This window comes from Agelaius phoeniceus, chromosome 4, assembly GCF_051311805.1.
Source record: "Agelaius phoeniceus isolate bAgePho1 chromosome 4, bAgePho1.hap1, whole genome shotgun sequence".
Taxonomy (NCBI): domain Eukaryota; kingdom Metazoa; phylum Chordata; class Aves; order Passeriformes; family Icteridae; genus Agelaius; species Agelaius phoeniceus.
The window spans coordinates 4,533,794-4,541,933 of NC_135268.1; positions in this window are offsets into that span (position 1 = coordinate 4,533,794).

Sequence of the window (8,140 nt, forward strand, 5' to 3'; positions counted from 1 at the left end):
TTTCTTTCTCCTCCTTTCATTGCCCAGCATTTTCCTTCCTATTTAACGAAATCAAGGTTTTGCAAACCAGACCAAATGTGGGATTTAAAGCTGCTAAGAGAAAAAAAAAAAAGAAAAAAAAAATCTGTGTCTAGAAGCTATACTGGCCACAGAGAATTCCTAAACTGGGGAGGAAAATGTTGATTTCTACCACTGAGAAGGGCTGTGATGCCCCTTTGCAGAGCTTTAGAGGCCAGTTACAATGCCTGCACTGCCTGGGCAGAGCAGGGGGAGAAACATTTCTCATGATTTCATCCAAAATGCTGCCATGAGCTGCTAGATTAGCACGTCAGAGGTGCCTGATAGGAGCTGCCCTTTCTGCTGCTGACATTCTCCAGAGGTATCAGGCAGCTGATACAGCAGTCTCAGCCCTTGAGGGATGTGGCAATGACCTTCAGTGAACCAGCTGGGGTGAGATCTTTACTTTTTGGTTTGGTCCTGGCTGAAGAAGGGTGGATTAATATGGGTGGGTTTATGCCTTGTGCTTCATCTCCTCAGTCTCACTGTGGGCAAGGTGTGTTTGTTGGTTGTGTCTGGCAAGCAGAAGGAGCAGATGAGAGAGCAAATAAGAAGCAATATCCACAGAGGAAAAGAGAAGATCCTGATGGTGCTGGCAGCAATTTGTGCTTTTTGCTCTAGTTCATATATTTGGAGTATTATCAAGGATTTCTTAAGGCAACACAACAGTAAGGCCAGCTGATCCTCCTACCCCTTTGCCTGCTGAGAAGGGATGCAGAGCCTAAAATGGCACCATTATCTTTCCTTGAGAGTAAGTGGTTTTGCATTCACACACCCAACAATGTATTTCAGGAAGGTGATCCTTACCTTAGCTCTGGAATAAATATTTATGGGTGTTTATGGTGAGCATTTTGCAACTCCTGCATTCCCAAGCAAAGGCACTTGCACATGAGCAGGAGGTGCCATACTCATCCATTCCCACCCCCCTTTTTTTGGGTTTGCTTTACATCTGATGTGCTTGACAGAACCTCCTTCCAAGGGCAGAGATTTCCAGCCCAGGAAATATTCCTGTTTACTCAGATTATTTTGCTGAGAAAAAAATGCCCTGCTGTGATATCAAATGAGAAGAAAACAAAGCAGGAGATGTGATTAATGAGCTGCCTGTTGACGTGGGGATGAGTGGGCAAAATTAACCTGCTAAATCTGGGTGCAGAGAGGGTTTCTCAAAGTGATAAGGTGTTTGCATGTGCTTCATTCTCGAGCTGCTGTCATAGCTCAGGATCTTGGATGCTGCTTATTAATAGTGAAACTGGGAGGCTTTGCCATTTGCCAGCCTACATGGGTAGTAATTAGCCATTGGAGTCTGTTGTTTTTTTTTTTGTAATTAACTTTGTGTCAAAATTTCTTCATTATCTGTGGAGAACACTCACAAAACAATCAACATCCATTTTACTAGGTACTGTTCAATGACCTAATTTTCTTCAAGATATTCCCTTCTGGTATTACCCCAAATTCCCTTACTGCTTGCTATCTGCTTCCCTTGAATGTGCTTTGGAGGGACTGAATGAGGATGGCATGAGGGCTTTTTTAATATAATTTATTTATAGCATGTGTATGAACATGCTGGAATATTTGAGAAATCTCATGCAGAGTAAGTAGATAATACATAATTTTAGTGTTTGTGTTTATAGTCATATCCAGAGGCTTAATGCGGTCTGTTAGAAAGGATTAGCAGAGACAAATATTTATGGCAGGAATATTTCTCCTTCCAGTGAACCCCTTTAATCACCCCCATGGATCACATAGTTATTACACCATTTCAAGAACTCAAAAACCAGCAGAACCTCCCTGTTTCCCTAATCTTATTCTTTCCACTTCCCTCTCCCCAGCTGGAAATAGGTGGATTGCTAGCTTAGATGTCTGTGTGGTAGAAAAATTACCCACCTCTGCAAATGCAGGCAGGGTCACCCTGTCATAGCACCAGACAAGCCACTCCTCTGAGGGACCACTTTGCTGCTGGAAATGTCACCAGAAAAGGAACTTAGGGCATTTCTGCTTTGTTCATCACTAAGGGAATTAAGCCTAATTGACCTACAGGACATTCTTCTTCTGCCAAATCCAAATGGAAACCTCCATGAGGAGTTGTGTGCCTTTCTCATCCCTCTGTGCTTCCATGCACAGAGCTGAGATTTACAGTGTTTGTAAACCTTCCCCTGCTTATCCTTAGGCAGTGCTTGGAGAAAAAGCATTTGTAGGGGTAATGAGTATTTGTAAGAGCTCCACCCACAAGCTCAAGGTATCCTCCAAGGTTTCTCACTCTGAAGGCACCTACAAAGGAAGAGCATCGAGGTCCCTCCAGCACCTGGCCCTGGCTCCTGCTCTTTCTGTCCCCACCCTCCCAAGTCACCTGCTCAGCCCAGCACTGGTGTCCAAATGCTGGCATAGGAAGGCTCTCCATGGGGAAGCTCAGAGCTGCTGCTGTGCAGAGCACAGCTTAGCTGAGCCTTGTCCCAGATTCTCAGCTCTTTCCTTCATTTCCCTTTTAACCTTAAAGCAATTGAAAAAGGTGGAATATAGGGAATTCTTTTGTTTCAGGCAAATAAACCACCTCTTTAAGAAATCAAACCAGATTTCTAACAGAGCTCACCTGCCTCCATTTAAACAACAGGCAGCCACCAGGTAGAGCATTGCTGCTCTCTGTAATTGTAAAGGAGCTTGGATAGTATAACACAAATTGGCTCCCAGGAGTCAAACAGACTAAACATAACAGTCCATCAGCTCTAATTTTCTTTAAAAGTGGTTGCTAGGAACTGCATTATAGAAGGATGTTAAGAATTGTGCATTACAGAAGCTGCTTGCTTGAACTGCTCTCCCAAAGGACATTTTTTTTTCCTAGGTATGCACTCTTAATTGCAACAGCTCCCTTTTGTACCTATTTTCTTAGGTAGGGGAATGTTTTTTTCCCTACAGTTGTGATTTTTCTTTTGACTTAAAAAACCCCCTATTTTTTAAAGTCATGCTCAACTTTCCAAAATGTCTCAGGGCAAGTTCCACCATTCAGTAAGTGAACGTGTGTTTTCCTTAAAAGATGGCAAGCAGAAACCCCCTGTCCACTGAATGGCCCCTGCCTTTTCTGAAAGTGAGGAGGTTTAGATTAGAAACTGGGGAAAATTCTTTACTGGGAGGGTGGTGAGGCCCTGGCACAGATTGCCCAGAGGAGTTTTGGCTGCCCTTGCCCTATCCCTGGCAGTGTTCAAGGCCAGGCTGGATGGAGCTCTGAGAGGTCTGGTGAAGATGTCCCTAACCGGGGCAGAGGGGTTGGAAGTCAATGATCTTCAAGGATCTTTCCAACCCAAACCATTCTATGATTATTTTTGTGTTTGTAAGAATGGCAAGCCTAGCTCGCCTCCTTTATTTCCTCCTTTATTCTGCTTTGTTGCATGTTTACTTTCAGTCATCTCCTCCATAAAGGGAGGGGCTCAGTCACTCAGAGCAGTCATCCCTGCCCCTGTGTGCTCACAAAAGGGCTTTTTGTGGGCTGGCCTGAAGGCACTCATCCTGCTGCAAGGTGCATTCCCCTCTCCTTGTGCCCCAAAAATACAGCAATTATTCTGAAACGAGAGTATCACATTTGCTTGCTTCAAAGCAGCAGCCTCTTGGCTTTCTCCTTCCCAGCCAGCCTGACTTCTGAAAGGAGGAGAATCACTTCACTCTAATGGTGGATTTTTGAGGTGAGCAGTGTATAGGGTACTTTGTGACATAGCACAGAAGACCATAAAGCTTTAGAAAAAAGGTTTCCTATTTATTGCAGAACACCTTGTTTTCCTGTGAGACTAAAAGCCACAAAGACCTCCTTTCCCTCTAATCAGGTTACAGCATCACAATATGGCTCTCTTTATAAGGGGCCATTAGATCTTTTCTTTGGGGGAGAGAGGGTTCTTGCCATAGCTTTGATGAATTCACTCTTTTGTCTGCACCAGAAGGTGCTTCCCTCAAGCAAGCTTTTTCAGGCTCCACAAAACAATCTCAACTGCCTGAAAGTTGCATGTTTATTTTACTCCCTTTGTTTGCAGAGATAGTTACTTGCTTTCTGAAGGAAACACCACACCAATTTCACACTACGTCGAGTGGCTTTCTTTACCTGCTGCCTTTTTTTTTTTTTTTTTTTTTTATGCCACTAGATCTCTGGAGAAACCCAGAAAAACTATCACAATACTCTAACAGTGTAAAACTTTTCAGGAAGGCTGTTAGTGAAGACACTGCTCACTACCCAACCTGAATTCTGGACAGCAAAGGCAGCGTGTTGGAATTTTTATCCACCAATGGATCCATTTTAAGAAGGAATCCTTTTCAAACTAAATATTTGTCTTTGTTTAGTTGAGTAGTGTGTGTATGGCTTAGCATCCTATGAGTTTGTTCCTGATTTGCAGCTTCTCTTCTATTTAGACTTAAGCTCTAAATAAAGAGAAACAGATATGAAGAGGTTAGAACAGCCCGTTGCTACAGCTTTCCATTAAGGAAAGTCATAACAGAAAGTTATTGTTACCAGGTAGCTTTTTACATCTGAGCTTTTTACATCTTCTGCCAGAACCATTGAAAAATGCTAAATGTTCTTCTGAGCTGAGATTTGCCCATCTGCCTGAATTGATGGTCAGAAATAAAAACCCTCTGTGCTTTTTATCATGGGACTCTTCCATTACTGGAATGCCGTTTCCCTGTGAAGCCAAGGAGCCACAATGAAGCAACTCCTTTCTGAAAAGAGGGTAAAAAAATGGTGTAACTGAGTAGGCAGAGATGTTTTGAGGGAGCTGCAGTGACCTTGGCTGAAGCAGCATTTTCCAGGAGGGAAGCAACCCTGCCACCTTGCAAGCATGTGAATATACAACAAGTGACAGGTTTTGCTGTAGCCCCAGATGATATCTACAGAATGAATAATATCTCATTGTGTTGTACCCAAGGAGTTTAAAAACTAGCCCATGCCATTCATGGATGCTCACTGCAGCAAACAGGGAGAGCTCCAAGCTCCTGGGTTCTGTGCCTGTGCTCTGCTGCTGCAGGATTTGTGGGCACGGAGCATCCAGGCTGGATGGGCTCAGAGGGCTTTTCAGGCCTCAATCATTCACTGGCTGCAGATGCTGAGGAAAACACATGCTGGGTGGGATGAGGGTGAAGGAAATCAGCCTCTTGGCCACCCTGCTGACCCCTGGCTCCTGAGGACAGTGGCCCAGTTTATCCAGTGTTGGAAATAAAGGGATCATTGCTAGCGAGCATGATTCTCTTCATTTCCCTCCTGTTCTCTGCTCTGTCTGGCAGGAAACCTTTCTGCTGGCAGTGCCTGCACCTTACCTGCTGTCCTGTGCCTGTTCCAAAAGTACCAGCACTCTTCCTGCTGTGAAAGGCTGAATTAGATTGGAAAATGTCAGTCAAAAATCTGTTGACTCCTGTTGTGTACTCTAAACTAGTCAGTGGATGGTAAAATAAGGGGTTAAATATGTCCAAAATGAGATTGGAAGGAACATTTGAGGACACCGCCTAATTGTGTATTATTTTTAAGGAAAAAATTTTTAAAAAAAGGCATTAAATTTGTGCTTTAAATTTTTTTTTTTAAATTCAATTATTAAAAATTATTAAGAAGTAATTAAAATTATTGAAGTATTTTAAATTATCTATTATTTAAAATGAAAAGTTATTTAATTATTTTAACTTCAGTGCTTTCTGTAAAGCCAAAATAAGATGATGGCCTCTGGGCAAAGGCTGAAAAAATCTGTGTTTTCAGTCACGAAATCACATCATGAAATCACAGATGTCCATGGTGCACTGCCATGTGTGAGACTCCCTCTGACTACAGCCCACACAGGATCTGCAGAAGATCCTACCTACAGCTGCCAGCCTGGGCAGGTTAAGTTTTGCAACCCCCAGCACTCCTTTAGGTAATTTGAGGTTTATCTGGCTCTGCTGGTTTATTTTTGTTAGACTTTCTTTTTAAATGCAGCTTTGCAAGTTGTTCAACGTTCTGCATCTGTATCAAAATGATTTGGAATTTAGAAGAAGAATAATTAGTGTCTCAAGGATCCTCTATTTTGCTTGGCACAAGTTAAAATGTTACCTTTCTTTCCATCTCATTCTTTTGTTCATAGATATATATCTAACACATGACCATTTTTTTTTGCAAAATTTTAATAATACTTTGAAAAATTGAACAATAGCACAAATTATATGTTGCTCCCAAATTACTTCTGAGACAGAATAAGATTGCAAACATGTTTTACCCTCCTGAAAAGCATTGGCTGCTGCTCAGTGTTCTGCTCAGCTTTGTTATCACAAGCAGAAATGCATGGTTTCTCTTCCTTGAAGCCACTCTAATTCTCCTTGCGTGTTATAAGGTCTCCTTCCTTCAGGAAATGAATCTTTGTTCCACTTGTAAAGGAAATGTTCTCCTTCCTAGATCATACTGAAAGAATTTTAGTGGTTTTTAGAGAATTTAAGGCTCCCGTCACTGCACTTTAAGTCGAATTCCAGCAATTCTATGGGCTTTCCTCATTTTGTTCTAGGGCTATAATGGCTTTTCTTGTTTGTGGCTCTTTTTTTCTTTTTTCTTTTTTTTTTGTAGCTGGTTTAATTGAAATCTTGAAAACTTTCTTTAAGGATCACCAGAAGAGCCTTTTTGTTATTTTCTTTTACCTTCAAGAGCACATACCTTCAGTACAGGTCTGATTATTTCCTTTACTCTTCTAGATTGCTGAGCTCCTTCAGCCTTAATTATCTTGTTCCATTTGATTTATTTCCCCACATACCTAAATTTGCTAAATAGCCTGCATAGCCTTGTCTTAATGAACAGCTTCTGGGCCAAGCAGTCATATAATTTAATTTATTATTCTTTGCACTTCAGAACTTTTAGTCCTGCCTTTGTGTGACTTCTGAGCTGTGACTCTGCTGTCCTACTTGAAAATTGGGATAAGGATGCTCTCGGGGTTGCATTAAGGGTAAAGACATTCAGAAAACTCCAGCTGAAGCTGGGGCCCATTTCAGGCATTTCTCACTCTCTCTGAGGTGTCTTCTGTGAAAACTAAGCAGAAAAATCAGATGTGGGCACAGTGGTCAGTAGAGGGGATGTGATCAGGCTCTGCTATCATCTCTGCAAGGAAGATGATGCTGTTCTCCAGGGTTCTGATTTCTTATTATCTTTTTGATCCCACTTCCTCCTAATGATGTGTTTTGTTAGCAAGCAATAGTAATTATTATGGCATAGAGTTGAATGACCCAAACCAAGCAGATCAAGTGCAGCCTGGTGGCAGAAAATAAACAAGAAAGCCATGGCAGCACAACTGAAAAAGTCGTGGGCTGCTCTTCAAAAGTCTTTTCAAAACTGATATTGCCATGCTGCATTCATTCAGCAACCTAAAGGACAATCCTTTTTAGCCAAATATTATTCTGGCAGGAAAACCTAAGGAGTAAGTTAATAAATCTAGCAATGTCTAAGAGCCTTTTGAAGAATATTTGCTTCCACTCATGACTCATTGTTATTTCTCTTGATTTCCCCTCCTGGATTCTGTTTGTCCCACATAATGAGCAGTGGGGTTAAGCAGTAGGAGGCCAGTAGTCAGAGCCTGGTAGGGCACCAGGATGGTGTGAGATGCCAGTTCCCACATCTGCAGGGGGATGCCCCACTCAGCTGCTGGCAGCCCATCAGAGCTGTGTGTCCCCTCTTTGGTGTGGCTGTGGCAGCCCTGAAGCACACAAAACAGGGATGCTTTGATCCCTCCTGTGCCCTTCAGCACAGTCACCACTGGGGTTTTCCATCCGTGCAGACGGAGCTGTCTCATTGTCTCATTTACTCGTGTCACATTTGATACATCCAAATTTGTCAAACTCCAGCCACTGCCTTTGGAGTCATCCAAGGACTCTGACTCGAGCTTATGACTGAGCATGCAACAAATCAAGCAGCGGAGATGGTGAGGGCTCATTCTGGCTTCTCAATGAGGTCAGCCCAACCTGATTTATTAATATTTTCCATTCATAAAGCTGCTGGTCTTCACTACAGCTGCAGACACTGAGATGTGCTGCTAATCTTTGGGAAGTGAATAACAATAATTGAATAGATGCAACTGCCTCAACAAAATCCAGCTTTAAAGCTGGTTTTGGA